The sequence below is a fragment of the Notolepis coatsorum genome (genome assembly GCF_963971535.1).
Source record: "Notolepis coatsorum genome assembly, chromosome: 19".
NCBI lineage: Eukaryota > Metazoa > Chordata > Actinopteri > Aulopiformes > Paralepididae > Notolepis > Notolepis coatsorum.
This window is the reverse complement of record NC_140183.1, coordinates 79,571,003-79,579,854: the sequence shown is the minus strand read 5'-3', so window position 1 is coordinate 79,579,854 and position 8,852 is coordinate 79,571,003.

The window sequence follows — 8,852 nt, the reverse complement described above, 5'->3', positions numbered from 1 at the left end:
GATACTAAGATGAGATACTCAGATGAGATACTCAGATGAGATACTCAGATGAGATACTAAGATGAGATACTCAGATGAGATACTCAGAAGAGATACTAAGATGAGATACTCAGATGAGATAAGATGAGATACTAAGATGAGATACAAAAATTAGATACTAAGATGAGATACTCAGATGAGATAAGATTGAGATACTAAGATGAGATACTCAGATGAGATACTAAGATGAGATACTAAGATGAGATACTCAGATGAGATACAAAAATGAGATACTAAGATGAGATACTCAGATGAGATACAAAAATGAGATACTAAGATGTGATACTCAGATGAGATACTCAGATGAGATAAGATGAGATACTAAGATGAGATACTAAGATGAGATACTAAGATGAGATAGTCAGATGAGATACTAAGATGAGATACTAAGTCTTATGAGATAGTCAGATGAGATACTAAGATGAGATAGTCAGATAAGATACTCAGATGAGATACTAAGGTGAGATACTAAGATGAGATACTAAGATGAGATACTCTATCATGGGACTTTTGTGTTCACTTATTCTTTGTTTTAAAGTTCTTGATTTTTTTTTTCAAATATACCGTGGAGGAATTCCATTGTTTGTTCCAAAACAATAGCTTAAATCTCACACCTTGGAGAGTGCGAGGCCCCCATCCCTCTTAAGGCTACATCCACTACTCTCAAGGCTAGTGTTCCCTCCTCTCCCTCAGCGTTCTCCTACCACGTGTTCACCAGTAAACCTACCATATATTGATCGTGAAGATCCGTCTACGAGTGTAATTGATGAGTCTGGCTCCACCTCAATACAGCCGGCCACATGGTTATTTGATCGTGTCTATCACGCATGATGGGCTACATGTAATGATATCGTTGACTGGGTGATGTTTTCCTGTATGAGGAAAGGTTGCTTACTGAAACAGGCTGTTAATGAAAGAGGCCTCATGCCGTATAGAGTATCTGAAGGATTAGTGAAGAATTTAATGTGTGTAGTGTAGAATTTAACAGAGTCACGCACACACATACACACACCTGGCAACAATGCTGACAAATACTAACACAAAGACACTGTTATGTTCCAGCATGGGGCTGTTGTATGTTGTTTGTAGCCTACTGTTGTGTCTCCCCCCTTCTCTCTCTCTCTCTCTCTCTCTCTCTCTCTCTCTCTCTCTCTCTCTCTCTCTCTCTCTCTCTCTCTCTCTCTCTCTCTCTCTCTCTCTCTCTACCTGCTATACTCTGATCCCAGGTTCCTATCCTTCATCAGGACACTAATTGGAAACCAGCCAGTCATCCCAGCCATCAAGCAAATCACCAGTTGACCAATCGGAAGCCCTCCTCTTGTTTTAAAACCCATGTAGCACTTCCTGTTTCCCCCCCTTCTTTTTGTCTCTATGCTGTTGGTTAAATGTTTGACTCTGATATAATTAGCCAACTTGGTACAAGTGTATGCGTGTGTGGGTTGGGAATTGGAGCAGGTAAGGGGCCCAACACATTTGGTGCTACACGTAGTGATAGTATTGTCTAGACCAGGGGTAGGCAACCCTAGGCACGCGTGCCTGCATAGGCACGCAGGGGCATTTTCATAGGCACAGGGGGCAGCAAAAAAAAAAATATATATATATATATATATATATTATAATATATATATTTTTTTGAAATATTATAGTGAAATATTTTCCACTGTTGTCGCATTTATCTTGTTGAAATCCTCCCACAGGTTATTTTTACTACCACATATTTAATTGAGACCCTTTATTTGTTTATTATTTCAATTTAGCTGGAAATACATTGCTACATCATTCAGTAACATTTGCAGAGCCTTATAACAAAAACATTATTACGGTCACTATTGTGACCAGTGGGATTAATAAAAAAAAAAGTACTCAAAATGTGAGTATTACCAAGTAAAACAATGACAAACAGTTTTATTAGGTTGAAATAATGTGGTTGTGTACTTATTTTTCTGTTAATTTATTATAGATTGAAAACTGAAAACCTTAATGCAAAGTAATTGAACTCAATATTTTTAAGTTCTGGTAATTTTTTTTTTTTTTACAGTGTAGTCTTGCGATCAATCAAAACTTATTTACACGATATACCTCACATTCACCCTCCATTCACATCCTGGTGTTCTCCTGGTGTTCTCCATTAGGCCTGTAGGTGGAGCTATGACAGCACAGGTACACCGATGGTGTGTGATGTGTCCACAAATGAATGGGCAAATGTGAGTGAAATGGTCGCACTGTATGCAGCTGTTTGTCTGCATTGCATCCCCCCCCCCCCCAACTCAGATTTAGGGTTGATACAACAATCATAATAATATTGTTAATAATAACAATAATGATGTAATAATGTAAAAATTATCATTAAAAAGACCAGATTATGAGAAAAAAAAATTACGATGCATGGAATATTGTTGAGGCACACTAGTTACAACTATATTTCAAACAGGCACTCCATGTCAAAAAGGTTGCTGACCCCTGGTCTAGACACACTAGGTCAGGAGTGATGCCACTCATTGTATGTTTTGGACATGTTTGGTTAGGTAGTGTAGGTAGTGAGCAGTAGGTTTTATTTGACCTTTGTGTTTGTGTATAGGTAGACAAGATATTCCTTACCGAGTTAGTTGTGTTTTGTTTTACTTAGTTTATTCCTTTGGCATCATTCAAGCTCCTTTTCCCTTCTCTCCCCCCCCCCCCCCCCCCCCCCCCCCCATTTTCCCCTTGGTTGTGTGTATCAAATCCACCATTGTCATTGTCTATTAGTCTGTTTTGTTTGTATATATAAAAGGCACAATATATTACTTTTTTTCACCTAAACTTGTTGTGGGTATTGCTTTATTTATCATTTGGTTCATTTATCACGAATTACAACACAATCATCTTTTATGTTATTCACCCCTTCCCCTAGACATACTGGGGTTGTAACATACACACGCATCAAAATGTATCATTGGTCTGTTTTAGTTTTTTTTTTTTTATCCAGATGAGGACACTCATTGTGTCTTACCACACTAATAGTAACTTAATATAACTTAGTAGTGACTAAATAGCCATTTGACTAACAAAGATGCAAAAGTTCACAAACATTCCCAAACTTTGATACCATCAACTATGACCAATGAACCTCAAAACGCAGTTAAAAAACATGGCACCTTGTACTTTTAATAATAATTAAAAGAAATAACATTACACCTTGTGGGGGTTGCAATACCACCGTGTGACCACTGGTGACACAGATGAAGGCGTTTAGACACACGGTACATTGCACACATTTCACAAGCCACTGCATCACAATACTGAAATATATCCAGTCGTTCCATTGTAAAGCGCTTCGTGTCCCACACTACTAACACTAGAAGAGCGCTATAGAAACGCAGCCATTCGTTAATTTCTCCCACACAGTCACATTCACCCTCCGATACCTCCGCTCTGTCCACAGCCACTAGCCATGCCGGCTAAATATAGTCACCAACCCCTGACACTAGTGTCAACAGACTGGGATGCATCAATTATTGAAACGAGATACTAATGTATACACTTCCCATTGTGCGCCAAGCTGCAGTCTGCAACACTATACACACGTATGACGTGCACATCACGCTTCTATACACACACACACACACACACACACACACACACACACAAACACGCACACGCACACGCACACGCGCATGCACCGTGCCGCCCCCCACACTGCAACACTATACAGTACAGCAGCCACTGTAGGAAAGATAAACAATGGGAGCCACTTACCATGATGGGACATTGGACTATATATTCTGATAAGGCGTCTTGTTGTGAGGACTGTGCATTGGTACTTTTGAAGAAAAAAAATATAATGTTAGTATGATGTTAGTTATGTTCATACGTACCAACTATTTTGCCTGTTTTATTCTCCACCCCGTCAAGTCAAGTCAATCCCATCAATTATCCATAGCAACACTATCACCGACATCCAATAAGGGGGATCCCCCCCCTTGAATGGCCCTTCTAAGGTTTCTCTCCTCCATACTGCTTGTGGTGCTGTTTCCTATTGCTAGGTTTTTAGTGAGTTTTTCCTTACCTTCACTGGGGTGTGTCTGGGAGTGTTTTGGATTTCATGATGGGTTTTTGTTCTTGATTTATTGTGATGTTTCTTCTTGACCTGTTTAAAGAAGACTTGTCCAGTCCACGGGGACATTAACGTGTGATTGCAGGCTTTTACAAATACATTTGATTTATGATTTATTTATGATTTACTATTGATGTGCTTCAGCTGTTTATTTATGCTTTACACATTATTATTCGTGCTTGTTGGTTTATGTGTAGATCTCTTGTACTGGTGGCCCTGGCAGAGAATTGGGTACCGTTTGCACTTTACCCATGGAGCTACACAGGACCGTGATTCACCACCGTCGCACCTCGTCAATGGGGGGGGGAACCCTCCGTGGGGCTCCATCTCTCTCTGGGCTAAGACATACACACGGGATGGGTTTCCCAAGGGCATCCACAAGGATGTCGATGGAACAATGATTATGTCAGGGCCGAGACACCTTTGAGGAAACCCAACCCATGTCTTAATCAGGATAGATAGACAAAGAGCATTATTCAGGAAGTATTTTCTTCCACATGTCATTGCCCTTGTAAATCCTTAACCCACCAGTCTCTACCGCTCCACAATTGTACTTTAAATAATGTACATGAAGCTCTGTCTTGCTTATTTGTCTAATCCCTTCTTTGGGAGGGTTAAAAGTGGCATATACCAACAGCGGTACCTCTGGCTTGGTCAGATGTCCCTACTATGTTCTGAATTGAAAATGGGGGGACCCTGATGTAAACAAGATGAAAGTCTTTCTCTGGTCTGCATCCCCTTAACAATTGTGTGTATTGAGCCGTACTGTATTGTACCCATTCTGCAATCTGTTAATAAAATGTTCAATCAATCACTAACACAATTGACTGTTAGCGGGTGGGAAGCCGGTGGGGTATGTATCGTTGGTCGTTGTAAACTGCGACTCCTACTGGTCGGTCGGGGCGCCTGTTCAGCAGGGAGGGGATCTGGGGGAAATAGCGTGAACCTCCGCAGGCACACGTTACGTTCCCCCAGTGAAACTCCTCGCTGTCAGGTGAAAAGAAGCGGCTGACTACTCCACACGTATCGGAGGAGGCAATGATGGTACACCCTCCCCAGGCCGACGCAACGACTAAATTGGAATACCCAAAAATAAATAGAATTAAAAAGAAAAAGTGGCATATACCATCAGAAAGCTGGTACCCTAAGGCAGCATTTCCCAAACTTAGTTTTTTTTTTTTTTTTATTAAAATAAAATATATTTTTTTAATAAAGCTTTAGATGTGTTGATTCAGTTTGGCACCACATACTTATGTGAATCTGAGTTTTCTACTCTAGCATACCTGAAAAACAAATACACTAATGCTCAGCATGACCTCAGAATAGCACTTTCAAAAACCAAGCCCAGAATAGATCTGCTGGTTGAAAACTTCAACCAGCCACATACCTCTCATTAGATTTAATTGTGCCATAGATAAAATATTATACCCCTTCTAGCATGTCAGGTCAGTAGAATTTAAAAATAAGTGAGTACAAATTAATCAGAATGTTGCTCAATGTTGGGGTTTAAGGTTGAGGGACGGAGGGAGGGGGTAAGAAATGGAGAGTTGAAAAAGGGGTGAGAAATAGAAAGGAGAGTAGAACATGTATGTTAATTTAAAAGTATTACAAAATTGTATGTACATTATGTTATGAGGTGGTGAGCAACTTAACATTACACTCTGATTATTGCTGTGATGTACTTTTATAATTAAATAAATACATTTCATATACATTTGAAATTCATGGTTTGTTGTGTTCTTTATCAGTATGTAGCAGGGTGGATTATCCCTGCTTCGTGGGAACTGTGGTGCACGGTCACTAGGTAGCGAGACACGGTAGCACTCTGGCCAGCTGCACCTCCGTCTTTGGGGTCCGGAGCGTCAACTGGAGGCTGGCAGTGGGAGTGTATGAGGCCCAGGATTTACAAACCTGGTCCGGTACTCTGGTCTTCCTCCCTCTCTCTTGGGCAGTCAGCAGTACTCCCCAACACACCCTCACCCTCCACAATTGTCTCCTTAGCCCCCCCACACCTAATGACTGGATGGTAAAGAAATAACTTGGTTCCCCCCGCAAGCAGTACCCTCCCTCAGTAACACCAGAAACCTTACAGTGGGAAATGGAAGGTTGAATAGGAGGGGTTAATAATGGATATATTACCCGCATCAAAGGGTTAGGGTTAGGGTTAGGCTCAATAAAAGACACACACACAGTGCTCCCGTTCTGGATGAGTGTTATTGTAACGTGGCCTAGTTACAACAATGCTACGTCTGGTGATTATTGCACCATGGGTATCAACACAAGGATTACACTGGCTTAAATCAATTATATAATTACACCCAGGCACCAAGTGCTCTCACGGTACCCAGACTAAGTGCTGCCCACGTCTGGGCTGAACACAGTATCTACCTTCTCTAAGGGATTACATATACTGCTCCAGGTCGGTAATATGGGGAAGGAAGGGGGAACATAGGGGAGGAAAATAGAACGATTCACTGAACGGGGGATTTATTATGAAACACACACCTTATCACGCTCAAAGAAAAGGAATGAAACAAAAGAGTGAGCCCACAAAATACCAGTAAAGTCCTATCTTAATGCCGGCATATATTGTTCGGGGTACCCCTATGGAATGGTAGTAGCAACGTTACTTTCGCCCGCAGGCTGCACCACACTGTGTATTGTATAAGGAATCGGGAGCATCAATGCTTATTTGTACTCATCCGAAATGGCCGCCTCGCCACTCCACTGTTGTCCGGGAGGCAAGATGGCGTCGAACGCTCTCGGCGAGGATGTTAGCAGGCGGAGCTGGGCAGAGAGGCAGCGCCGGCTGAGAGCGTGTGCTGAGCGATGACGACCCCTCCTGGATGGGAGGAACTCCCGTAAGCCGCAGGCAGCCTGGTGCAGGTCTGAGTGAAGTCCGCCGGAGCAGGCTGAATGCAGGCAGCCGGGTGCAGGTCTGGTCGAAGTCAGCCGGAGCAGAATGGTTGTTGGCCCACGCTCGTCCTGGTGCGCGCACTCTATACCGCACACAGTAACTACTATAACTCGGTGGTTAAAGACTTGGATACTTGGTTAACCGCACGTTACTTATACCGCACACAGTAACTATCATAACCCGATTGCTAGTGCCTGGCTCTGCACTAATTGTTCATATACTATCGCTGGTACTGCTAGGATATCGTGTCCACTAGCCAGTACTTGTTATCACCCGTTGCTATCTCACGGGGCCCTCTGGCATAACTTCAGCAACAGGGCTCTCCAGAGCCCCCGTTAGCTGCGACTACTCGTTGTCCAAGTTCACTGCCGAAGAGAACGGCTTCCGCTTGCCTCCTCCATATATCACCTCCCAACTCTCTCCGCCACTCTCTGCCTGCTACCGCCCCCTGCTGGTCCCGCCTGCCAGTCACAAGGGGAGACGCATTGTAGAATATGATCCCGTACTGTCATTTATAATCCATATTCCAGTGCTCTTATGAAGGGGATGCTTGTGTCATTGTTCGTGTGAGTATCAATGAAACTAGTTAGAATGTCCTTGTGTACAAAAGGGATATAAAACACCAGTCAGCAGTCCTGAATAATATACCCATATTTTTCAGACTGCTACAAGTAGTTTATAAATGTATGTTATGGCAATTCATGATGTATTTTTGTAAGTTTGGGTCCCGGGGAAACACCAAATTTCGAGCTGAAAAAGTTTGGGAACCCCTGCCCTAAGGAATCATTTGAGATGCAGCTCAACACTGTATGTCAATCTTTTAATATTGTAATAAACATTATATTTTGAACCTCACCTATTCAAATTATGTAGTAGTATAGGGTATTAGGGTGTAGAGGGGATTGGCATATTATGTAATTTGCCTATAATTATCGTTATCATGCTCAATGATGTGTTTATGATTATCCTAGAGGTAGCAATAAGACATTTAATTACAGTGAGGAAAATAAAGAAAACAAGAAAACAATCTGTCAGATTGAAAGGGTTACTGTGGGTTACTATTATATAATTAATTTGTATATTATATTGAACTATATTTGCAGTATATACTATTATATTATATCATGTACTATATATCTCATATCACATTATATATGTGCTGTATACACTATTATGTACTATATACTATATATACTGCAGGTATACTATACTGTAATGTGTACTGTAATGTGTACTATATGTATGTAAAAAAAAACTTAAGTCTTCAGGGGTAGGGCCCAACAAGCCTAGTGCTTCTCCCTTCAGCCCTTTTCAGACAATTGGACAATGCTGCAATAGCATCTGGTAAAACGTTGGCGATTTATGGAATGACCGTTGTTATGTGTCTAAAGCCCAAAATAAAAAATAACTGAACTGAACTGAAAGGGTTACTCTGGGGACTTGCATCATCACACGTAAATACAACTGGGCTCAGTCTCAAGAGATTTACAGTCATACCCAATGTATGCACTTCCAGAAAATATAATAATAATAATAATAATAATAATAATAATAATAATAATAATAATAATAATAATAATAATAATAATAATAATAATAATAATAATAATAATAATAATAATAATAATAATAATAATAATAATAATAATAATAATAATAATAATAATAATTATAATAATTATAATAATTATAATAATTATAATAATAATAATTATAATAATAATAATAATGATAATGATAATGATAATGATAATGATAATGATAATAATGATAATGATAATACTCAGAAAATGTCTGTAAAGG